The sequence below is a fragment of the Mus pahari genome, chromosome 9, assembly GCF_900095145.1.
Source record: "Mus pahari chromosome 9, PAHARI_EIJ_v1.1, whole genome shotgun sequence".
Classification (NCBI taxonomy): domain Eukaryota; kingdom Metazoa; phylum Chordata; class Mammalia; order Rodentia; family Muridae; genus Mus; species Mus pahari.
The window spans coordinates 42124062-42149206 of NC_034598.1; the positions used below are offsets into that span (position 1 = coordinate 42124062).

Below are 25145 nucleotides of genomic sequence, written 5' to 3' on the forward strand. Positions count from 1 at the left end.
GAGGCAGAGGCAGAGGCAGAGGCAGAGGCAGAGGCAGAGGCAGAGGCAGAGGCAGAGGCAGAGGCAGAGGCAGAGGCAGAGGCAGAGGCAGGAGGGATCACTGAGTTCGAGGCCAGCCTGGACTACAGAGCGAATTTCAGTACACTCAAGGCTACACAAAGAAACCCTGTCTCTGGGGGTGAGGGGAGGTGCCTCAGATTCTCCTCAGTTCTTGGACACTGACACTCTAAGGCCCCAGGATCAGATTCCATTCTGTTGCCCTACTCTAGCTGTGTCTGAGGATGTCACTGGTGGGCGTATGTGGTCTGTGTGGCTTCATGTAAAGAGTGTCCTGTGTTCCCTCAAAAGGCTATGCAGCTGGGCACAGAGTCCTTGGGTCGCTCTTGCACCCCTCACAATGGTGTGGAGCCCCTGCATTCCAAAAGAACCTAACATTGGCCAACCCTACATTCCCTCCCTGAGTGGCAGCCTGCAAGCCCCTTCAGGAGTCCCTTGCCTGTCACCATCTCTCAGCAACGTCTGTCCTTCCTTGTCTTGATGCCAGGCCTCAGAAGCTATTGTTGTATATTTTATCTCTCTTGGTTATTTGTGGTCACTTCAGAGAGGGTAAGAATGATCCTTGCTACTTTATCAGAGTTGTCTGTGAAGTCCTTTGCTCTGGTCATCTCATCTCCATATTCTCTTATCTCCGAGCAATCTCCTCAGGCCCCAAAGTCTCTGAAGACAGAGGACCCAGGCTATTTTCCTCTGTGAATGAGAAACTGTCCTCTGACCTAAAGTAGAACTTGGCCTTGGTGTGCTCAGCATGGATTCATTCAACAGCTCCTGGATAATGGCTTGCCTGGCTCTGCACTGACCATGGGGGGGGGGGGAGGAAGCTTCATGCCTTGAGGTCTTAGCTTCCAGTTAAAGTGATGTCTATCTTATTGCAGCCCATCCCAATCTCCCATCAAAGCATCCCTGAAGAGGGAAGAGAGAGATGGACAATCTTCCCAAGGCATGGGGCATATGATTGTTTGTTTGTGGGCAAAGGAATAAATGGCCTAATCAGACCCCAGGCCTGGGCCTGTTCTTACATAGTTTCAGTCTCCTTGCTGTGGAACTCAATGCTTTGGCACTGGACACTACAGAGTTTTGCAGGGCTCTGACCCAATGCCCACTCCTCACACCTACCTGGCATACTTACCTAGCATCCCTACTTGGCTCCCTGTCCCTGTCAGAGATACAGGCACACCTTGCATCCCTGCTAACCCACTACGCTATACTGTAGGGTTGCTGCCTTGGCCATTTTCAGTGAGAGGCAGGTAGAATGTCATCACCTGAGACAGGCTGCCCTGAGGTTACCTCATCTTTGTGGCTGTCAGCTGATCCCCTTTAGAAGCTGCCTCGAGATGAACTCAGCTGACCTCAGATGGTCTGCATCTGGCCCCAGGGATAAGTTTCTACCCAGGCCACCCTCTACATTCTCCAGGAGGCTATGAGAGTAGCAGCTAGTCACTAAGCTCGATTTCACCAGGAGTCCACCTCAGCTCCCCTCCCATCTTTCAGGATCTCTACACATTTTGCCAGTCAGGACTCTACACATTTTGTTGGGGGCCCATCTTCTTTGTTGTTTGTTTAGTTATAAAGATTTTAATTTTCTTGAATGTGTTATTGTTGGATCAAACACTGACCAGCATAGAAAAAAATGGTGATAAGTGTCCCCTCTCCCAAGATTTCCTCCATTCTAAGCTCCCAGAGAGCTCAGAAACACACGCCAAGCTGCAAGGGAGTCACCTCACACCAAGCTGTAAGAGAGTCACCTCTCTCTTCCCAAAAGCAAAGATAAATATGTACACTACTTCTTCACCCTGCATTTACAACTCATAATGCACTCATTCAACAAATGAGCACCAACATGGCTGGCAGAAGACTGTGACCTGCCTCCAGGGTGGCTGATGGTAAGAAAGTCCATCTAGGGAATAAAGTATGCTCTTGCCCTTTATGAAGTTATGAAGACACATAACTGGAAGATGGAGATGGATTGTTCCCTTGAACAGAAGTGGGACCCCACTTCACACCCTACAGCAAGTGTGATGGTTTGTATATGTTTGGCCCAGAGAGTGGCACTATTTAGGAGGTGTGGCCTTGTTGGAGTATATGTGGCTTTGTTGGAGTAGGTGTGTCACTGTGGACATGGGCTTTAATACCCCCAGCCTAGCTGCCTGCAAGTCAGTCTTCTAGCTTCAGAACAAGAGGTGAAAATCTTAGCTCTTCCAGGCCCATCCCTGCCTGGACACTGCCATGCATGATGATAATGGACTGAACTTCTGAGCCTGTAAGCCAGTGCCAATTAAATGTTCTTTATAAGAGTTTCCCTGGTCATGGTGTGTGTTCACAGTAGTTAAACCCTAACGAAGGCAGCAAGAATTCTTTCCCTGACCCTGTGAAGTATGGTCTTTAGCTGGTGGAGCAGACAAGACACACCCTGGGCTAGTAAGGGTCAAGGTAGGGAGAGGGGCTCAGGGCTGGTGAGAGACAAGACAAGGAGAGGAACTTAGGGTGGGGAGGAGAAACAGCCATTTACTTTGTACTTGTATGTTTTGGGGGCCAGAAGCCAACCAGATGGGAGGTCTGTGGGCAGCTAGCTGTCTTGCTGGTTAATTTCCATTATTAAGCTTGACATTCAGGGAGCTACTTAGACATTATCTAGGGTATTTTGGTAGTCAGCAGACTGGGTGAAATAGCTGTCTTTCAAGGGTATGGGTCTGCCCAGTCAATTGAGTTCTGAAGGCCACCCTGAATATGTATACTCTGTCTTCTTCAAGACAGCAAGCCCAGCAAAAGCTGACCTCCTATCAGCTTGTTTTCCCCCAAGATGGGGGTAAGAGGGAGTTAGCCACATAGCCTGAGCTGGTCCTGAGGCAGAGATCCTCTTGCTTCAGCAGGGGTATGCATGGGAGTGCTGGTATGTGTACATACGTGAAGTACCTACAGAGACCAGAAGACGCCATCAGATACTCTGGAGCTGGAGTTACAAGCAGTTGTGAGCCTCTTGACATGGGGGCTAGGGAATGAACTTGGGTCCTCTGGAAGAACAGAAAATACTCTCCCCACCCTGCCCCAACTCCTGGCCCTGCTCGCTCTGGCCCCACTTCTGGCCATATTTATTTCATATATGTGAGTACACTGTAACTGTCTTCAGACACACCAGAAGAGGGCATCGGATGCCCATTACAGATGATTGTGAGCCACCATGTGGTTGCTGGGATTTGAACTCAGGACCTCTGGAAGAGCAGTCGGTGCTTTTCACCGCTGAACCATCTCTCTAGCCCCAGAAAATACTCTTAACCACAAACTTTCCACCCTGAAAAAATTTTTTTAAAGACATGTCTGCCTCAGTCAAGGAGATATGCTCACTTCGAAGCATGGCTGGGTCTGGAAGGTCCTGGGCAAGATCTGCCTGTGTCTGTTGCAGTTGCTCAAAGCCTTGGTCTATTACCACTCCAGGCTGCAGAGCCAAGTTGGCATCGAAAGGGCATCTGTACACTTAGTAGTCTCTGGAGGCCTCTGTTTCCTTCTAGGCTTCTCCTTTCTCAGAACAGAACCTTGTCAATCATTTTCCCACCAGGAGGACCAGGAAGTGGTCAGTCCAAGGCGTTGCTTACCCCACAACTTGAGCTGCTGTTCAAGGGCTGGGTCTCTGAGGAACGCTGGTTATCAAAGGGTAATGGGCATGTGCTGTTGTCTTTGAGTGGTGTCTTGTCAAAGACTAATGGACTTAATGACTTGGAGAACTTATAAAACACTAACTCTTGATTATATGCAGTTAATCAACCACATGGCTCCTTAGAGCTCAGGTTACATCCTACTTAATGACCTGGGTCCTACTCACGCCGCCAGAGGCTGCAGTAAGAACTTCATGTAGCTTCATGCTCTCACTGCTCAAAATTGCCCTCTGACGCCAGCAGTATGGATGTCGTTCTTACAAGTGAGAACGTTTACAAAGTGAGTGTTGTAGCTATGGATGGTTGGGCCAAGGCCAGCCTCACACTTGTGGTACCAACAGGCACGCACAAACCACACCTAGGCTATTCTTCACACAGCAAAGCGTGTCTGGTCTCCCTGAAGCCTGACTTGAGCAAATCATTTACATGTGCCCCCACCTGCTGTGAGAGTTCCCTCCCACCAGGAAGGAACCCTGCCCTTTTACAGAACAACATGGGAAAGCTAACACAGAGGTGTGAGCATGCAGGGAAGTGGCACCCTGACCATAAGCACTGGGGACAAAGACACAGGTCACAATGGAAGGAAAGGCACAGATGGACAAGATGGAGTAACAAGCAGAGGGGTGTGCACAAGTGCACACGTATGTATGTGTATGTGTGTGTGTGTATGTGTGTGTGTGCATGTACATGTGCATGTGTGGTGGAGAACCGTGTATGTGCATAGACGTGTGCATGTATGTGTGTGTATACACATGTGCATGTGTGATAGGGAACCGTGTATGTACGTATGTGTGTGTGGTAGGGAACTGTGTGTGTTTGTGTGTGTGTGTATGTGCATGCATGTGTGTGTGCAAGCACATGTGTGTATTGTGAGTGGTGGGGAACTGTATGTGTTCATGTGTGTATACATGTGTGTGTGAATATTTGTAGCAGGTGTGAGAAATAAAGGGTGCAGATGTGGAAAACAAAGGGTTAATGTCTTGACTAGCTTTGAGAGCAATCAAGTCAGCAAGACTGCAGATAAACATACTATAACACAAAAACTAAAAAAACCCATCATTCCAGTGAGGAGTGGAGAATGTGGGTGGGTCTTGTCCTTTGTTCCCACAGCTTAGGATATACCCTGAGACTGTAACCCAAGGTGCACCCCCCAAAATACATTGGCAATGCTGTTTTCAAGACCCAAATCTGAAGACCTAAGCAGTCAGCAACAACGTGTTACTTAACAGCCATGTGCTCTGGCCAGGGCGCTCTGTGCAACTCAGGGAAAGACTCCAGGAAACCGACACTTACCAGAAACCTGCTAACAGCATGGCAGCTGTGTGCAGTGGGAAGTGCCATCCATGGGGTGAGTTTGTACCCAGGGCCCAGGGTGCCTGCTTGGGGCCCCTCATGAGCACAGATTCATGAACGGTTACTTGTGTGGTAGAGTCACTTTCTTTTTGCTCATTAATTTTATTTTCCCGTAGTAAATATGTAAAGCGTATGCCAAAAGGGATTTTTAAAAATTTCTGCAATATGAGCAGAATTCTATCCCACATCTTTGCTTAGCCGCTAGGACAGCTAACCCCCCAGAGTCTTGCCTCATGGCTGCTCTGGACTCTGTTGCAGTGCGGGAGGGGCTATGGAGGAGTTTACTCTCAACTCTGGGCTCTTTGTTGAACACATCTTACTGAGTCTGAGCTGGTCACTTAACCTCTCTGAGCACTTGCCATGTATTTTGACATCCCGGAACAGAATGTTCTGTAACCACGGTGGCAGGTCTGGCACAAGCACCCCACGTCTCGATCCCAGGATGGACAGAAAAACATAGTATATCTGAGAAGCGCTTGACCAGAGCCGCATGCATCGATGGCTGCTGGGGAAGCAGCCATAATGACAGAGTGTTTGGAACAAATACCACGCCAAAGCCCAGTGTCAGGGAATAACACTTCCCTAGCCGCTCTGGCTGCAGAACTGAAGCGGCACTCACTCAGCACTGTTTAAGGACAGAGGCGAGAAGGGCGATCCCAGTTTGCTGGGTGTGTTAGGGGAGGGTGTTAAAACAAATACACACAAAAATGCACGATGGCTGGAGCCCAGAGGACCAGGCTCACTGCAGAGGGGAGGGCGGCAAAAGCCCAGGCATTTGAGGCTTGATCGTTTTTTTTTTTGCTCACTAATGGCTAGGGCTTCCCGCTGTTGCAAGCCTGTGACCAGGAGGCAGAGCAGGATGCTGTGAGCCCTTCTGGAGTCAACTGCTCTCCTACTCAAGGCCTGCTGGCATATCCCTGGCCACAGCCCACAGTTGGCTCAAGGACCACAGGCTTCCCTGACCTCATCCCTGATGACCTCAGGACATCAGCAAACCCTAACAGTGCTCCAGAGACTCAGCATCTGAGGAACCTCAGTAGCTTCCAGAACAGAGGGCCTCTCTTCGAATTTGGTTCACCCAGTGGCTCCCAAAGCTTCCCACTGCCACGCACGTGAGAATACGAGGTATTTCCAGATCCATAAGCCTGACCTTTATCAGTCGTTTTTGCTTTTCCATGAGCATGTATAGGCGGTTGTTATTGTTGTTGTTTTTAGCAATAGAGAAACTTGAAAGAAAATAAGGAAATTAAACCTCCACATCTCCAAAGTGAGGCCGGACACCCCACCCACTAAAGGTCAACCAGGGAATGTTGTAGCAGGTGTCAATGACAACTGGAGTTCGTGCCAGCCTTCAGCACCCCTCAGCTGGGAGAGCCCAGTCAGCCGGTTAGTCAAAAACAGATTTGCAGTTCAAGGTTGTGCTTAGCTCATGATCCTTCTCTAAAACAACTGCCCCTCAACCCCTCTCTTCAGATGCTCTGAGCTTGCCTACCCTCTTCCTAACTGAAAACCAAAGTCTGATCCCACCAAAGTCCAACTCGGGAGCCCATGAGTCTATTGGACTTGCTAACAAAGCAAGGGGTTACTTACAGGAGCATGGGTGACCCCCCCAAAGGAGCTGTACCCCTAGAAAGTCTCTCCCGACATGGAAGACTTCCCCACAGCTGTAGAGGTGAAGTCCGTTGTTAAACCCCACTCCCTCCCAGTTAACCTTCACCAACCTTAAGAATTTCAGTTCCTCCTGGAGGCCTCGCAGTTCAGGCAGAGCTGTACACAAGACTCAGGCCAGCCAGAAGCTCAGCTGAGAGTCCAGTGGACCGCACTTCCTGCCACCTCCTCTGAGGGAACGTAACAGTTAACAGACGCTTGGAATGGTTGTGTGCAAAGACACAGCTGATCTGTTGGTAAGGGAGGCACTCTACAGCCAAAACCATCAGCGCTGCCCTGATCCAGGGTGCCTGCCATCTTGCCATTCTGTTTCTCAGCTAAACGCCATTTCTTTGACCCCCTGCGTAATTTATTCTGATTTTAAAAATCACTCATTGAATGCAGGCCTGTGTCCTTCTCAATCACAATTAATTTAAATGCTATATGGATATTTCTACTTTGCCAAAGAGAGTTTATGGAAGCATCATATACCTCCCAATGGCTTTTTATTTTTTATAAAGAAAATTTCCTGTTTTCTTCCAATGTGGTTTTTTAATGTTTTTTTAAAAAAAGTTTTTGACCTCTGTGCAACTTTGTCCTGACCACATTCATTTTCCTAAGTTCTTTTGTAATAGAATACTGTATTTTCTGTTTGTACTGAAATGACGTGAAAGTTACCTCGACCAAGAAGCCCATAGACTAATGTCCACCAGATGGCCTGGCGCCTCAGCTCCCAGCAAAACACACCCAAGTCCTGCCCATTTGGTTATGCTGAGGCCTAAAAATGGATTCAAGGGGTGAGATGGGCAGACCTCACACCCTCTTCTGCATCTGGAAATGGAGAGGTTTTTACAGGAAGGAGAAGATAACTGCGCCCCCACTCAAAGTGACCATAAATCTGGAGGACACTTGGTGGGAGATCCTGATCAATCAATCATCAATAATCAATCAATGATCGATCAATCAATCAATCAATGGAATTTGGGATTGAGAGATGGTGCTGTTGGTACAATGTTTATTCTGCAAGCTAGTTTAGGGCAGTGAGTCTGACTCCCAGAACCAACATAGAAAAGCTAGGTATGCCTGTAAGTGTTTGTAATCGCAGCCCTGGAGAGCCAGAAACAGCCAGATCCTGGGGTCTCAGTGGCTATGTTCCAGGCCAGCACAAAGCCTGAGGAATGATGCCTGAGCCTGTCCTCCATATTCCACATACACATATGTGTACCTACACACACCTACATACATGTCTATACCTGTACACACATGAACACGTGTGTGGTAACATACACTGGCAGATTCAGTTTGCAAGTGGGATCATCACCTTTTTAGTTGATAACATACTTTCTGCTTCCACATGCACACATGTGCACCTACACACATGTGCATACCTGTTCACACATTAACACACACCACACATACACTGACAGACTCAGTTTGCAAGAGTGACCATCACCTTCCTAGTTGATAATATACTTTCTGCATGGAGGGCCCCAAATAAGCTTTTGAAACTGCAGCTACTGAGTATGGAATTCTCCTGGCTAAGGACTTCTTGCAAATAGATACAACCTGTAGGGATGGGACTCTATTTCAGGTGTTTCCTTTCTTCAACTAGTGAATAGTGAAGAATTCTTGTAATCACAGCCCTTGGGATCCTGAGGCAGGAGGATCTCATGTTCTTGGCCAGCCTGGGATATGCAGTAAGACCCTCTCTTAAAAGACAGACAACAGCAAAGAATAAGATAAGGAGTGCCAGAAGACCACGGCTGGATTTGAGAAAGCCAGGCCTTAGATTCGGTGTAGTAACTCCTAGCCAAATCCTCAGCTTAGGACCTGAAAAGCATTGAAACGTATTCTGCGGTACAATCTAACATTCACCATCCAACCTCATGTTGGCCTAAGAAATGTAATCTCCAGTGAGGATGAAAACAACTCCCAAATTGTGTTTTGTTATGTTCCTCTGAGAATGGAATTAAGCAATCACAAAATAGAAGTGGCTTTCTGCTATGGTTTCTGGCTACCAGTCTTAACCACTGTAACTTTTGGAAATATAATTTTTTGAAACCAGCCTAAAAGGGACGTCAGTACACTGGAAATATTCCCCACCCCCATGACATTTTATGTACCAAACATCTATTTTAAAAATAACCTTCCATAGCATCTATTTGAGGATAAGTTTTCAATGATTAGTGTTCATTAATCTGTATCATATTGTGTTTGATCTTTGAGCAGGATCTACTAGAGTGGTGTTCTGTGAGTGGCTTGGAGGTCTGGTAACTCTGTTCCCTTTGGGGTTCTTGTCTCTTATGGTCAAGTGTATTTGAACTGTACTCAATTACTTTCCCTTTTCTAAGTCACCCCCTTTTCTATCTACTTTCACCCAAAACTCTTTTGGATTTGTGACTTCTCTATGGTCATGCATTTATTTATCACATTTTTATAAACTGTTTTTAGCTACATTTGATCTGACCTTAGACCCAGAGCCAAATGGACTCAAAGCTTCCTGTGGTGACAATTTGTTTTCTTTTTTTTTAAAGATTTATTTGTTTTATGTGAGTACACTGTTGCTGTCCTCAGACACACCAGAAGAGAGCTCAGATCCCGTTACAGATGGTTGTGAGATACCCCGTGGTTGCTAAGAATTGAACTCAGGGTCTCTGGAAGAGCAATTGGTGCTCTTAACCTCTGAGCCATCTCTCCAGCCCTGTGGTGATGTTTTTAAAGTTCAATTCTCAGTTGGCTAGAGGGGTCCTTAAGTTTGTAGTAATGATAATGTCCTTGAATTTGGGGGGGGGGGGCTGGTATGTCTGTCCACTGCCTTCTGTTGTACAGGCATCTTAGCTGGGTATAAAACTGACCTTCAACCGGGCGTGGTGGCTCACGCCTTTAATCCCAGCACTCGGGAGGCAGAGGCAGGCAGATTTCTGAGTCCGAGGCCAGCCTGGTCTACAGAGTGAGTTCCAGGACAGCCAAGGTTACACAGAGAAACCCTGTCTCAAAAAAACAAAAAAAAAAAAACCAAAAAACCCCCAAAACAAACAAACAAACAAAACCTGACCTTCATATCCTTCCTTACAGGTGTTTTAAGTTCACTACAAAAGAGTTGGGAACTTTCCCATGTATTTCCTGTCCCACAGGTTACTCACTACCTATACCCCTCTCCCCAGGGACCCAGTATAGTCCACCAGCCTGCTATGATTTGCCTAGGTTCTATGTGTCCTATAAGTTTTGGCTGAGGTTAAAGGAAATGTGACCCCACTACAGTATCACACAGCATTTTCACTACAGAATAAGTCTTCTAAACTCTGTCTGAGCACCCATTCCTTCCTCAGGCCCTGGGAAGCCCTTTCTAAGATGCTGGGATCAAGCAACATGTAGTCTTTCATTTAGACCATCTCCTTCACTCCATCATGTGTACCTATATCTCCTCTGTGTCTTTTCATGGTGCTGTAGGCTGAATGTATCCCTCCAAACCCAGATGTTCAAATCCTTATCCCAAGATGCTGGTGTTGGAAGGTTAGGTGATAAACATTTAGGGAAATGATGTGTCAGAAGGGTAGGGTCCAGGGGATGGAGGCAGGATAATCTAAATAGCCAAGCCATAGGGTAGTATTGGAAAGAGCCTCACACCAGACACAGAACCTTCAGATGCTCTCCTCAGTCTTGAACTACAGCCTCTAGTACCATAAGAAATAAAATGTTGTTAACAAGTTCCTCTGTGTGTGCTGTTATATTATGGAATTCAAAGACTGTATTTAAAAAAAACAATCTCATCGGAGAATGTAGACAGGAGTCCAGTAGTGCATGGGGGGATGCTGAACATTGCATGCCATTGGGGCACAGACCTACTTATAGCTTCAAGGCTCATTGAATTTTAGTGCTGAGTAACACATATTCGTATAGAGATGCCATAGATCTCGGTCACTTCCAGCTTTTGGCAATTATGAATGTTATAAACATGGCGGGGGTGGGGGTAGGCTTGTGTGGATACAAATGTTTAGTCATTACCAAGGACCGTGAGTTCTGGGTTGTATGGTAAGCATATGTTTGGCTTCATAAAACAAAACAAACAAATGAAACAAAACGACAAAAACAAAAACAACCCTGCCAAGCTGCCTTCCATAGTGGGACCACTTTCATTCCTGCCAGTCATAAAGAAGAGCACTGACTGTGCCATGTCCTGACAGTGCTTGGCATTGGTTTGGGCCATCCTAGCAGGGACACAGTGTTTGGCTTCAGTTGCATTTCCCCGATGGCACACAATGTCCAGCACCCCTCCATGCACCACTGGACTCCTGTCTAAGTTCCCCGATGAGATTTATTTTTTTAAAACTGGTCTTTGAATTCCATTCTCTGTTTTCTTTTTGAGTTCTAAGAGTCCTTTCCATATTTCGGATAATAATCTTTGATCAGATATTTCCCTTTGGAAATACCTTCTTTCAGCCTTGGCTCACCATCCTCTCAATCTCCTGGCAAAGCCCCAGCCCCTGCCTACTTGTTTTTGTGCTTCATTGAAGAATGGCTTACCCAGCATCCTTACTGAGTGAGTAGTGTGTGGGGCAGTGACCTCTGCGCTGCCTGTATCATCATCAGTCTTTCTAACAGTCTTCACTGAGCCCAGAGCCACCCAGGTTTTTGCCTGTGTGATCTGTGTGATCTAGGAGTTTTGCATTTTACGTCTAAGTCAATGATCCACTTGGAGACAGTGTGGGCAAGGGTCTCTCCTGTGTTTCTGCTCGCTCCTCTCCTGTGCCATCCTTCTGGTACCACTTGTGGAAGGGTGTTCTTCTCAGTGTATTGCCATCTCTCCTTCCTTCTTTTGTCATCTCTCTCTCTCTCTCTCTCTCTCTCTCTCTCTCTCTCTCTCTCTCTCTCTCTCTCTCATTTCTGGGCTTGCTGATGGTTCTTTTTCTGTTCTCCTGACAACACCACACTGTCCTGATGAATGTGGCTTCACAGGAAGCCAGGAAGGTAGAAAGCACCTGTCCGACTTTGTTCTCACAAGCTGTCATGAACGGACCCAGCCCTGTAAGTCACAAACTTGTCATGGTGTAGAACAGCTCATCTTCCTGGGAGGACCTCTTGTGCCACTCCCAGGTAACCCCCAGTCTCTGAAAGAAACCACCGTCTTGAGTTTGTCCTGGCTGCCTCCCTTTCTACGGGACTCAGTACAGCCTGTACTCTGTGACTGCCCACAGCGGTGTCCCCTAAATCATTGTTCAGTGGGACACCAGCCTTCACAACACACACCCTTCACTCACCCGGTCACAGATGTCAGAGTCCAAGGATAATGTAGGACCTTTGCCGTCACACAAGCCATGTGACGTGATCATTCCCTGCTACTGTAACTACGTAGGTGAATCATGCCTGCGTGTGTAGAAAGTCACACAATGCATTGCCAAGAGCTTTCATTTTCAAGATGGATAGAGTGGCTCACACCTTTAATCCCAGGATGCACTTAGAAGGCAGAGGCTGGCAAATCTTCACAAGTTCAAGGCCAGCCTGGTCTACATAGCAAGTTCCAGGCCAGCTAGGGTTACATAGTGAGAGCCTCTCTCAAAAATAAATAAATTAAATAAATAAATAATAAAATAATACAAAAAGACTTTATTTTCAGATGCTCCTGTCCTGTAATGTGAAGTAGGAATCCATCTTTTTGTGGCCTCTACTCAGTGACCCTTGGACTCTCCCTCGTGCTAAGGAGCGTCTCTCCTTCTAGTGGCTTTCCACACATTCCCACCAGGCAGGTTGACTATGGACAAGTCCTGCTGACTGTGTTGGAAAAGCAGCCGCATTCCTCTCTGTTCTGGGAGGTCAGGGAGGTCACGGGAGGACAGGAGTTTCCTCTTTCTCAGCCTCTTCAGCATGCCCAGCCTGCAGCCTCCAGGCCCCAGTCCTGGTGGATTATCCCCCCATTCCCCAGGGAGCAGGGTTTGCCCGGCTGCTGAAGTTTCACACCATTGCTGAGGTCTTAAGCTTTGACGGTGCTGTACCTTGGCCGGGTTCCTTCCTATTTATTCTTGTGAGTTTTCTGAACTTAAATCCACCAAGACTAGGGACTTTCTGCTGCCATTCCCCACCCCCACCCTGCTCCCAGTCTAGCTCAGTGTATGCTAGATCTTGTAATGTTTCTACAGCCCAGAGAAGCACTGTGTGTGATAGATCTTTCTCCATCCCGATCAGCAACACACAGAAGATTGGCGATAGCCGAATAGTGGCATCCAGATTCCGATGCTCTCGCTCTGTGACACAGGTCCAATCCAGAGCCGCCTTCTCCTCCCAAGTCCAGCCAACCCATCCCAAGTGCAGACAACCGCCCTTATCCATGCCAGGAGGGCCTGATGAGAATGAGGAGCTACCAAGACTTAGATAAGAGACTGACTTCACAGTGTACACTCACAGTGTCATGGGCAGTCTCTGGAGCTTGAGGGGGCTTCTGGTGGTGACTCGCTGTCCACCTCTGAGGGGAGTCTGCCTCACTGGGACGCTCCTGACTTTCTCACCACAGCACCACCGCTTGCCCCAGAGCCCTGGCCCCACCGTCAACATTCCAGGTTTCTGCCTGGGTATTGCAGCTTTGTTAAGTATGGGCTGTGGCAAATGTAGTCACAAACCTTGTCACCTCTGCTCCATCAATGTCCCTCTGCTTTGTGTGGACTTTGGGTTGTGGGGGGGGGACAGAGCCCCCTGGAAACCCGGGAAAGCCTCCATTGTGGGCCCAGCCAGTTTACCTCTAGGGCAGCAGCCCCTGTGAAGCCAATCCCTAGGATCTAAATGGATCCCCTCTGGGTGGATGTGACCATCACCTTCTGAAGCAGAGCAGCTGTGATCACCAGCATGTGATCCCTCAAGATGGTGTATATTAATATTCTCTTGTGGAAGGAAGAGGGAGGCTCGCCATTGGGGCTCACATTCCTCAGTAGATCTTCAACAGGGCCCTTCCTCTCCCCAGGTCATAGTCACCGTATAAGAGCGGACAGTGGGCTGGGCTGGGTCCATACACTCTGCAGAGCTAGCTACAGACTCCTCTGCTCCTTTAAATAACCCCAATCAACTCACTGGCTCGCCCAGCTGGGTTCAGATGGGATCCTGTCTTTGGTGCGTCAGTATGGGACAGTGATGGAGCCGAGGTGACGAGGTTTGTGACTAGATTTGCTATAGCCCGTACTTAACGACGCTGCAGTACCCAGGCAGAAGGCTGGAATGTCAAACTTGGGGCCAAGGCTCTGGGGCAAGCGGAGGTGCTGTGGTGAGAAAGTCAGGAGAGTGGAAAACCACAGGAGAGCTTCATTCTGTCCCAGTGAGGCACACAGGTCTTTACAACTCCCCTGGAGAGTCATGCTGCCAGCAAGAACTTCCCACACTCACTCAGCAGTGCAAGTCCCGCCCACAGAACAGCCCGCCCTTTGTCGCACATACCATCCCGCGCGCTATCAGTGCCCCACAGCAGATGCCCACCTCCGCTGCTGTGGCATCCTGCACTATTTCTGGATGACATGGTGCTGTGAGTGAGGACCCTTGAGGCTGTGGGAACCAGGCAGCAGCAGGCGAGTTCACAATCCCTGGAAGCCCAGGGCTTGGGCTGTTCTCAGCTTCCTTTCTTTTTTTTTTTTTTTTTGAGTGTGTATTAGGGGCAGGCGTGTGAGTTGACAGCAGATTCTCACCCTGAAGTCACGGCACTTCCAGAAGGAAGGTGGCCTCGTCACAGGGTAGGTCATGGCACGGACAGAGCTCCCCAGCATTTCTGAGATTCCAAACTGACTCTGGCCAGAGATTGCCCCATCTCCTGTGATTTTGTTATTTTTTTCCCCTTTTCTTCCCAAAATGGACCAGAAGAGCAGACAAGTGAAAAAAAATCCCAACTTTTATGTCTGAGCTGGTTTTGATTTGTCTGTGGGCAGAGCGGCAAAGCCTGGGGGATGCTTTTAAGGAGGCAAGTGCAGAATTTGTCACCTCACATGAATTCGAACACTGGAGTAGCTCTGTTAGAGTGTGAAACGTGAATCCCTCTCCAGGCCGGAAATAAATATCTACAGGGCAAAAAAACCCATTCCCCACCCCCAGGCAGTCACACCCACCTCCCACAACAGGGCCCTTGTGATGCCTGGACCAAGAGAGCCCACACAGAAGCAAACATCAGGACACTGTAGAAGCCTTGGCTGGCTGGCGGGCTGGTGGGCTGGCTACACCTAGGTCTCCCTAGCATCCTGCCAGCTGTGCCCTGGAGGCTCAGGTGAGCCCCTGGAGCCAGTGCCCTCTTGCCCCAAGCTGACAATTAATGGTGTCCTGCTCCACCCCACCTGCACTACTCCCCCCACAGTCGTTTTTTTTTCTTTTGGTTTTTTGAGACAGGGTTTCTCTGTGTAGCCCTGGCTGTCCTGGAACTCACTCTGTAGACCAGGCTGGCCTCAAACTCAGAAATCCTCCTGCCTCTGCCTCCCAAATGCTGGGATTAAAGGCGTGCGCCACCACTGGCCGGCTCTGCTACTTCCCTTCTGTGTGTAGCTACAGGGTAGCTTTCTCCCCGTTACATAAACTCCTGTGGGACAGTGGCTCTGGCTGCTGCTACAGACACCGCAGGTCAGGGTCCACAGGCTACCAAGACTAGTCAGTGACCATACTGGAACTGTCCCTGCCCAGTGACCCAGGCAGCTGGGGCAAGAACAAGACAGAAATCTCTCAGGCCTAAAGAACGTCCTCTCTCACCAGGAAAGTTGGCCTGTGCTCTGGGGTCTCCTGGTGTCGGGTGGGCTGGCCTGAGCCGGCCTCTTCCTGGGTCATGGTGGTTCGCTCTCCCATCTCTAGGCCCTAGCCCGTCTCTCCCACCCTACACTGCTGACCGAACCCAAGGCCAAACAACTGAACTACTTACTTCCTCGGGCCTCTCCTCTTTCCATTTCCATTTTGAGGTGGAGTCTCACTAGCTTGTCCAGAGCCGGCTGCATCAGGTGTGAGGGCTCTCTTAAGATCCACCACATTCTGTGGGCCTCTCCTGGACTTTCAACTCTGCAGAAAAGTGTCTGGCGCTCCCATTGGACTCTGCTGGTTTATGACACATTCTAGAGCCACTTTTAAGTCCCCCTAGGCTGTTCCATGAACTCATTTCCCAGAGTCTGTCCCCTTGTCCCTTTATCACCTTGTCCCTTTGCTCTGGAACAGATGCCTTTGTTTGGCATCAATTCAGTGCCTCAGTTTCCAGACAGTGAGGCCTAGACACCTGCTTCCCCTGTGTTGTTGCTTTTGATCCTTGGCAGAGAGGTTGGGGGAGAGAAGGTGGCAGTCCTAACTAGCCAAGTACGTAGGAACTCCAACCTCAGTCCTGGAATTTCATGAGGGTGACTTTGCTTTCCATCTCCACCATCCCTGAGTCCCCTGGACCATCCATGGGGACTCCAGACCTCTGTTTCTCTGAATTCAGACGGCTCTGCTCCTCCCATCCTGCTCCCTGAGGGCCCTGGGTGAAGGCACCTCTCCCCTCCCTCTCCTCTCCTCTCTTCCCCCTCCTGATGTCTGAGCACCCATCCCCCCAGAGTCCCTGAGCTGTGGTATTACTGCTGGACTTTAAGGATTGGCTATTTACATTCTTTTCCTCCTCAAGCAGAACAGACCACAGGCTGGCTTGCTTCAGGTCTAGGCTGTGGGCAGTACTGGAGACCCAAGAATGGTGCCAAGTTCTGTGGCCAGGAGATGAAATGCAGCCTCTGTCTTGCGCAGGCTGCTGGCGTTTGTAGCCCGAGTGAGATCAAGAACCTGGAGACTTTACGCAGTCACTCCTGATGAGGTTGGGTCCGCAGGTTGAGTCAGAGCAGACATAATGGCTGACATGCCTGAGACCCAGCTGTGCTGAATGTCAAGAGCAGAGGTCACTTCAAACGTGGTGTGATCTTGCTGCATCTGCATCTACCCCATGCCTCTCCTGGAGGTTTTGTTTAGCTCACAGGACAAAAGGGTTTTATATAACTTTTCCAGTTTCTCCATTCAGTGCAGAAAATGGATGTGCAACCAAATGAGGAAGAGAAGCCAGGCCCAGGCTCCCTCCCCCATGCTGTGGTGCAGACTGCAGCCTTCCTCCCATTCCCTTCACCAGAGGCTTCACCTGGGGCAGGGTTTCCTCCTTCCCGATGTGTAGAACTCCTGAAACCAGGCGTGCATTCTTAGCTGACAGGAGCGCCTAGTACTACTTAGATGGTCCACCTCTTCGTGTTATTTACTTGTTGAGATTATAACATGATTACGTCATTTCCCTGTCGGCATATATTTTTCACAGCCTACTTTAATAAGGGATCAACCTCCCTCCTAGCCCACCACCCACCAGAGATAGTAGAAAAGAAAGGTTATTAGGATACGGGGGATGTGTACCTGCTTAGAAATAGTTTTTTGGAGGTCTTCCAAACTTCGTAGTTCTCAATCCAGTTCACTCAGCAGACACCACACACAAACCAGCAAGGGCAGTTCAATCCAGAAGAAACCGCAAAGCTCACCAATCTGTCCAAGTCTGTGGAAGCAGCAAGAAGCCACAGGAACTTCATGAGTTCTTTGGTGAGTTTCTCTCTATGAAGTCCCCACAAGCAGAGCTCAGCAATGCAATGTAAGGCGAACCGATACATGCATGTTGAAGACTATTGAGGTGGAGCAAAGCAAACCAATGTTCGAGCTCCCACTGTCTGTGGGGTCATATTTACATTCTTTCTGAACATCATGCATCTTTTCATACGTCTGCTTCAGCAGAACATCCTTTCACCTACGTCTGCTTCAGCAAAATATCCTTTCACCTGTGTCTGCTTCAGCAAAGCATCCTTTTACCTGTGTGCCCAGGCAAAACATCATTATAATCTAAGTCCCCAAAGAAACCAGACATTTCCATTTTCTTTCCCCTTTTCTTTCCTGTCTTTAAACCCTCTTATGTCCCCTCCTTGCTCTCTTTCAAATTCATGGCCTCTTTCTGCATTGTTATTGCATGCATGTATGTGTATGCGCATACATACATATTTCTTTCCTTTTATTTAAAGATTTATTTATCTGTGTATTTGAGCACACCATTTGCATGTGTGCCTGCATGACAGATCAGCTCATCAGACAGAAGAGGGAGTCAGATCCCATTACAGATGGTTGTGAGCCACCATGTGGATGCTGGGAATTGAACTCAGGACCTCTGGAAGAGCAGCCAGTGCTCTTAACCACTGAGCCATCTCTCCAGCCTATCTACCGATCGATCGATAAATAGATTTCTAAATACATCCTGCTCAGTTTGAATGATGTTACACACATGTTTTCATGTGTGCTGACTGTGTAGCACTGGATATCCAATCAGAGGGCTCTTCTCTGGGGAAGACTGTTTTCTCTCACTCTGTGCTTCCCTTAGTTAACTGTGGGTTTTGTTATGCATGTGTGTTATGGATGCATGGTCTTTCCCCTGTCTACTTTGCACGTCTGCCCTGTTGGCCCTGGCTCTGCTTACTTTTAGGCAGTCTTGCTGATGAGACTTTGGGATGGCTGTAGATTCCAAGATCACTAGGAAACAGCCTCAGAGCAAACTCCCTGATACTCTGGCTCTTAAATCTTCCTGGCCCCTCTTCCACAACGTTCCCTGAACCTTAGGTGTGGAGATTGTTTTGTAGGTGTGTCTATCTGGCAGGGATGCCCTGCCTTTTAACACAATGACAATGGAAACAGAAAACGTTCAGGTCATAGTAGCAGGGACCACAGTAATTAATTTGGGGACATTCTATTATATTATATGTGGAAAACAATGGGTTTTGTTGTGACATCTCTGTCACACATCTCACCCACCTGGCAATATTTACCCTCTCTTGCCCCAATTCTCCCAGTAACCCCTTCTTCTTGAATAGCCCTCTTCCACATTTTTTTTTAAAAAGAATGCCATTTCTTATTTATTTATTTATTTATTTATTTATTTATTTATTTATTTATTATATGTAAGTACACTGTAGCTGTCTTCAGACACTCCAGAAGAGGGCATCAGATTTTGTTATGGATGGTTGTGAGCCACCATGTGGTTTCTGGGATTTGAACTCAGGACCTTTGGAAGAGCAGTCGGTGCTCTTAACCACTGAGCCATCTCACCAGCCCCACTCTTCCACATTTTTATTTTCCATCTGGGTTTCACTTGTGACGGAAGAGATGTTTGTCTTCCCGGGTCTGGATCATGTCACTTAGCACAATGACCTCCGGTTCCGTTCCGTCCAAGTGCTATGACTTTGTTCTTCGTGACTGACTAATACTCTGCTATGTGTGCGTGCATTTTCCTGGCCGTTCCTCTGTGGTGGGTGCTTGGCCTGGTTCCATAGCTTGGCTATTGGGAATGGTGTTCTGATAAACATGAGTGGTCAGGTGTTTTTCTTGGCTGAATGCTGACTGTAATTTTCTAAGGAAGGGTCCCAAGAGTGGGAGGGTGCATGGTGGTTCTGTTTTCAGGGATCTCTCTCTCTCTCTCTCTCTCTCTCTCTCTCTCTCTCCCTCTCCCTCTCCCTCTCCCTCTCCCTCTCCCTTTCCGTGTCTCTGTCTCTGTCTCTGTCTGTCTGTCTGTCTCTCCCTCTAACCAGCATTGTTGTCCTTAGTCTTTCTGAACAGCAGCCATTCCCATGGGCAAGGTCTACTTGCTGAGTGGTTTTGATTTGCATTTCCCCAGTGAGCAAGGATAAAAGCTTTTCAGTGTATTTATTAGCTATGTACTTTTTTCTTTTTTTAAAGCATGATCAGTTCAATTCATTTACCCATTTATTGATTATATTATTTGATCACTTGGCATTTCATATTTTTATTTTAGTTCCTCACTGGTTTATTTCTGGTTCAGCTCTGACGAACCTGCTTCTGGGATGGGTGCTGGGTCAAGAAACGCTGAGCTTCTAGAACTGAAGGGCTGAGAGGAGCTGTCAAACAATGTGGGAGACAGATACATGACAGATGGGCAGTGTAAGGTCGGGGGCTGTGGCACCCAGGTGTCACAGATAAAACATGCCAGAGTCAAGAGCTGAGGGTCCCCTGAGGGGAGATCCATGAGATGGCTGGAGTTTCAATGTCATAGGGGAGCCCTCCGATGTCCTAGCTGTCCTGCCACCCTCCTGAAGTCCTTTCTGTCACACGGTTACAGATTCCTCAAACATCTGAAGATGTCCCTGGCTGCCTCCCTCCATGCTGTCCTCTGTCCTCCTTACCTTCCAGGGCACAACGGGAAGCTACCAGACTGTAGACTTGTAGCTGTAGCTCGCCAGGGTAGGGAGACAGGACCCTCCCGTGGACAAGTCACAGAAGCAGCCTGGAGCATTGCTTGTTGGGATTCGGCAGGATCCAGCTTCTTCTGGCCAGAGATATGGGGTTCCCACACTGCTTCTTGTCGGGGACAGATCGGGATTGCCTGTATTTTTCCAGTGTGGGGGGGACTGTCACCCCTTGCCTTTAGCCATGAATGCTCCAGGGCTGGCATGGGGTCAAGGGACATAAGTCTATCTTAAAGTTGGCCCCTCTTAAAAAACCCAAATACTATCAAACGTCACATTCCTGAAGCTAAAAATAAGCACAAAACCCGACATTTCCTAAGACTCGAAGGTCCCGGCCAAAAAGGCTGTGGCTGCAAGTCCCTCTGTCTCAGACGGCCATGCAGGAAGAGGTGGTGGCTGCAAGGCTCTTGTAGACTGCCTTGTCCCTGTCTTAGCATCTCCATGGACCAGTGATGTTCCCCAGACACAGGCAACACTGGCTTGGGCTCGAACCAAGACATCCAGTATCCCCCATGCCTTGAGATGTCCAATCTCTCCGGGTGCCTCGAGATGTCTGATTTTGCAAACCTCTCATGGCCTGAAAACAGAACAGGATCTCCCATTCCTCTGGCAAAGCTGAATAACCGAGACATTGAGAAACCTCTGTGCTGCTCCTCAGTGGCTCAGTCTGCAGTGATGTGCCCTGACCTTCATGAGGGCCAGATGCGGAGCGGAAGGGGGTGCTTAGGCATGCCCTCTTGAGTTGGGGGTAACAGAAACCTACTCCTTCATCCTGGGGTGGGGTGTTTTTCTCTGAGCACAGCTGGTTAGAGCCTGGGGTTGGGAGAAATGAGCTTTCAGCCCCAACAGCACTCTGGCTCCAGGATGCTGGGATTACCGCCCTGCCCTGCCCAGGTCTGATACCTGGGGGCCATTCCTCCAGCTGCTTCCTCTGTCTATGGGGTTCCAGAGGCACAATTGGAGGAAGAGGGGTGCCCCATGGGGTTACCCTAAAGCTGAGGAACAGCTTTCAGACAAGCACCTCTGCGATCTTACCCATTGACTTCCCATCCCCCATCAGGAGCAGGACCCTCACAAGGGGAACGAACACAGAGTGAATGACCCCAGTACTGTCCCAGATATCTGTTCCCAGGACACACAGGGAGGGTCCAGCCTTGTCAACACAGGGCAGACAACATGGTCTTCAGACACTCTCTGCTCTGAAGACAGACGGGGCCCATGTGGGTAAGGACTGACTTGCAGACAGAGGGACAGGGCAGGCGTTCAGAAAGGTCACATCCTGCTGCCCACATGGGACACACAGTCAGTCACTGCTCCTGGGCTGTCCCTCTGTGGCCCAAGTGACCCCATTTCCAAGCCCTCCATCTGTCCCCTCAGGCAGGCATCTTCTCCTCTCAGCAGGGAAAGGACAGCACTGTCTGATGCTTCTGCCTGGCTACCGGGCTCCCGTCACAGAGGAGAGCGCGTCCTTGGAGCGGCTGCCTGCTATAAATACACATCTGAGTCAGAAAATCAAAGGCCTCCAGCCAGGCAGCCAGTCTGCCCAGCAGCTCCACAGAGTGGGGTCCAAGCCTTCCCCTTGCCAGCCCAGAGCAGCCTACTTTCCCAGCTAGGAACACTTAACAAAGGCAGGTTGGATGGACAAGAAGGAGAGATCAATGCCCCAAAAGTTGCTGTCACCTCATTGGAAGACTTTTAGGGTGGACACCCCCCCCCTTCCATTGGCTGAGAAGGGCTGGTTCCAGGGACCCTACTGACTAGGAACAGTCTCTTTCCGTCCTCTAAGTTTAAGAGAGGTCCTGTTGTCTGCCCTCTAACTTCTGAGGTGACTATTCAATAGACTTTCAGGGTTTTAAGAGGCAGGAGAACATTTCCTAGACTTCTGTCAAATTTTCTTGAGGTCTGGGGACAACCAGCAGAGACCATGTACCAAGGCCTCATAGGAGGCTGATTCTTGTCCACTACTGCCCCTGCCTGGTATCCCTGTGGGGTTGACTGGTGCCTGTGAGGCTGTCCCTTCGGTCTCTAGTGACAGACACTGTCCTAGCCCAAGGCTTCTTTACACTAGCTTCCTCTCCCTGGGTCAGAGGGGACAGCTTCGGGGACTAGATCACATGGGTATCAGAATAAGGCTATAGTGGACCACAGTTTGACCTTACTCAGTGTCTTGGGTAGGGTTTCAATTTCTGAGAAGAAACACCATGACCAAGGCAACTCTTATAAAGGACATTTCACTGGGGCTGGCTTACAGTTTCAGAGGTTCAGTCCATTATCACCATGACAGGAAGCCTGGCAGCATTCAGGCAGACATGATGCTGTAGGAGACAAGATTTCTACATCTTTATCTGGAGGCAGCCAGGAGAAGACTCAGCATCCTCAGGGAGCTAGGAGGAGGGTCTCAAAGTCTACCCCCACAGTGACACACTTTCTCTAACAGGGCCACACACACCTAATAGTGTCACTCTCTGAACAAAGCATATTCAAACCACCACACTCAGTGACTCAAGTTTGGCTCATAGGTTGGCTCTAAGAACATAACCTTGGAAAGTCAAGGAAAGGAACACGGGGGTAGACGAGGTCCCTGTGCTATGGGACATGCTTTGTAACTGGGAAGTCATTCCTGAGTACTATGAGCTCCTAGACCCTGACATTTGTGCCCTGTCTATGACATCACCTGTTTATGTGGCTGTGTGTTCAGCGATGTTGTTTCCAATGGAGCCCTTAGAGTCTGACACTGCCTAGTTTGGAGACAAGACCACGGAGCAGCCTTGCCAAGGTGGCAGTGCCAAGGGAGGCTGGTGGGGCCAGGGGAAAAGTGGGCAGACAGTGAGCTGAGCTCACCGGCATGTGTCTGTGAAAACAGGGTCCTGTTATGGTAAGCCGATGCAGGGCTCTGTGGGACTCACAAGGGCAACAGTTTGCTTAGGTCTGGAAAATGCAGGGTTCACCCTTGTGGGCCTGCTGCAGGATGAGTGTTGGCATGAGCCATTACAGTGTGGACATCACTGAAGACCCCTTTGTCCTTTGTCCTCAGCACCCCTTGTTCTATTAGCTCCAACTCTTGAGCTCCCAAGTGCCTCATTTAGCCCCACACAAAGCTCACTGGAGGGGCAGAGCCATGGCAGGCTCTCAGGAGAGGAGCGGGGCTGAGATACACTCTGGTGAGAACCAGACAGACCCTGTCAAGCCTCCAAGGGTCACAGTGGTACCCGTCCCTATCTTGCCAACCTACCCTCCTCATCACCTCCTGAGCCCCCTATGCAAGGCATGGCCTGATGTCCCCAAGAAATGGGCTCATACCCCAACTCTGGAAATGTTTCATGAGGAAATAAGTGTTCAGGATTCTAGGGGTCAGGATACCCTAAATCCAGCTACAGGTCCTAAGGAGCTAAAGGATAAAATGAAGGCCAGGCCAGGCAGGAGTGGGGATTGCCACTGCTGAGGGCAGTTGACCTTAGGGTCTTAAGAACACATCAATTACTCGTACACACAATCGTCTGTCCCAGGTGTGTCCATTCTGGCTTGGAGCACTCAGTGTCAACAGATGAGATAGGCCCTACTCTGGGACACCCACAGAGAGGAGGTGTTCCTGGGTGTGTAAGCAGACCAGGGTCAGGACTCAGAGATGGGGATGGAGCTACAGGCTTTCAGGAACTTCACCTAGCTCAGGAGAGAGAGAGAGAAAGAGAGAGAGAGAGAGAAGACACACACACATGTGTACACACAGGTATATGCACACATGCATGCACACACCCATGTGTGCTTGTGTGGAGGCCAGAGGCCTGCATCTGGACACACAGGCACACATGCACATACACATACATGCGTGCGTGCACACACACGCACGCACGCACGCACACACACACACACACACACACACATGCACACACCCGTGTGTGTGCTCGTGTGCAGCCCAGAGGCCTACATCTGGTGTCTGTCTTCCTCCACTGCTCGCCACCTTATTTTTTGAACAGGACCTGCCACTGAATCCACAGCTCACTGATTGGCTAGACTTTCAGGCTAGCATGCCTGTGGACCCTCTCTGTCTCCACATTCCCGAGGCTGGCATTATAGGCATGTATCCCTGTGCCTGGCTTTTTCCAAGGGTGACTGGGGATGTGAACGCAGGTCCTCATGCTAGAGTGGCAAGCACTTCACTCAGCTGTCTCAGCTCCTCAGGATGCACTTCTTAATGGAAGAGTCATGCTTGTTTCTAGAACAGGACCTCTCCTCCAACAGGACCCTCATCTTTATGCCCCGGGGAACCATCTTTGAGACAGTGACCAGGGGGGCTTGGAACATCTACTTGGTGGTCCACCAATCTTATGGTCCAGAGTTCTCCTACTCAGGAATCTTGTAGCTCCTCTGAATTCTGGGGTTCGAATCAGCAGTGAGTGAACCTCCCACATAGCTGTGTTTCGGGGACAGCACTCTGAGGGGGGATGCCACCAGCTCTTTGTCTAATCCGACTGTGGGTCACACTCCACCTGCCCAAGAGTCTGTGTATCTGGCTTCGGGGAAGCTCAGGGCTTTGGCTCTTCTCTGAACACCCCCGATTACTTGTACTGAACGTGGGTCAAGAGAATACCCATGCCTGTGGTCCCTTCTAGGGTCCTGCTCTCTTGGTAGGGGAAAAGTGGGTATTCTCCATCCCTGGTTCCTGTATCATAACTGAGGAGTTACTAGGGTGGGTGTTGATGTCCAGTCTCCCAACCTGAAGAAGATATCATCTAAGCCATCTCCAAGTCTTAGACTCTTCTGTCTTCACCAGTGAGCTCAACGATCTGCCTGCCAGGCCTCTTCTTAACATCTCTGCCCAGCTGGGTAGAGGATTTCTCTATGGAAAGAAAGCCTTTGTTAATCTATTACAGGCCCCGGTGCTCACTACCCAGCACCACAGCTGGCTCCTCTCAGGACAAAGCCACCCTCATGGGCTTGTGCCATCTCTCCCTACAGGTCATGCATGCTCTGGAAGGTTCTATCTGCTAGATTAAATGGTCATCCAGTCACGTGGGTGCTGGCATATGTGTATGCTTTGAGCTATAGGGTCAGGCTTCCCTGAGTCCTGAAGCTAAAAATAACCATGTTGAACTACAGTTGTTTTTAGAGATCAATACAGGGACGCAGCTCATCCAGCCATAGCTGCATGAGCCCCTAACACTGTCCCAGTGCTCTGGAAGCCAGGGAGACAGCCAAAGAGGCT

The 25145-nt window shown here is 49.2% G+C and overlaps 1 pseudogene; it reads right to left on the bottom strand.

Annotated features, from left to right (window-relative positions):
• The window catches only part of LOC115064678, a 19371-nt pseudogene extending 3886 nt beyond the window's left edge, over window positions 1-15485 (bottom strand).
• Window positions 15486-25145: the final 9660 nt, after the last annotated feature.